General features: G+C 30.7%; 1 long non-coding RNA gene across 1 annotated transcript; it reads right to left on the bottom strand.

Annotated features, from left to right (window-relative positions):
* Positions 1-266: 266 nt before the first annotated feature.
* Positions 267-830, bottom strand: LOC121131061 (uncharacterized). The gene is made up of 2 exons (XR_005868934.2): positions 643-830; positions 267-575 (listed from the first exon to the last, which is right to left on the bottom strand). It is a non-coding gene; the product is annotated as an uncharacterized lncRNA (long non-coding RNA).
* Positions 831-843: the final 13 nt, after the last annotated feature.

Raw genomic sequence — 843 nt, 5'->3', positions numbered from 1 at the left:
ATGTACATTTTGTCTGCAACCTTTTTACGGCAATCATTTTACAGAAGCCCTCAAATTTGAATATAAATATTTTTATTTTTTTTGCATATATTTGTACATGAAGTCCAAAAACCTGGGGCTTTAACCTATTTTTTATTTTTATTCAGTATTGTTTTAATGTTAATGCTCATATTAATGTTCATTTAGTGCATATTTAAAAAGATAAAAATAATTTTTTACTAGAAATTATAGGTAATTGCTCCAACAAACAAATACATTGAAATATCATCATTTCAAATCTTTTTATTTTCCATTCTTATAAATCCAAGGTAAGTAGTATACAATGTTTGTAAAACTGTAAAATTTAGTGTAATCGGGACTAAATGCAGCCGATCTTGTTGAATGTAGACCGGCCAGAGCACATTTGCCATTAAAACACATTGCAAGAGATGCCCCAGAAGCCATTGACTTAAGGCCAGTGTTTGGACCAGTACAAAACACTCCAGGATGCCTACAAACTTTATAACTAGTTTGTTTCATAATCGTCACTCTATCAGCTTGTAATACCTTGCTCTCTTCATTAGTAATCCCGCTCACTATATACACATTTGAATATAAAAATGAATACGTTAATTTTACTTTATTATTTCACAAAAATGTTACTCGTTCCATTCGCTCCTGGTGAATTATTGATCGGTCTATATTCATACATAATGAAATAACCAAATCAGTAAACGTGAATTCCCCTACAGCTTTTATTAAGGCAATGTCATTTACTCCTGTTGTCTCATCAAACCCTTCATGAATCACAGTTTTTTCAATATCCAATATCTGAATATTAGACTGTTCTATCATCTTTTGAAC

This window comes from Lepeophtheirus salmonis, unplaced genomic scaffold (assembly GCF_016086655.4).
Source record: "Lepeophtheirus salmonis unplaced genomic scaffold, UVic_Lsal_1.4 unplaced_contig_16103_pilon, whole genome shotgun sequence".
Classification (NCBI taxonomy): domain Eukaryota; kingdom Metazoa; phylum Arthropoda; class Copepoda; order Siphonostomatoida; family Caligidae; genus Lepeophtheirus; species Lepeophtheirus salmonis.
The sequence above is the reverse complement of the archived record's forward strand: the minus strand, read 5'-3'. Positions and strand labels throughout refer to the sequence as shown.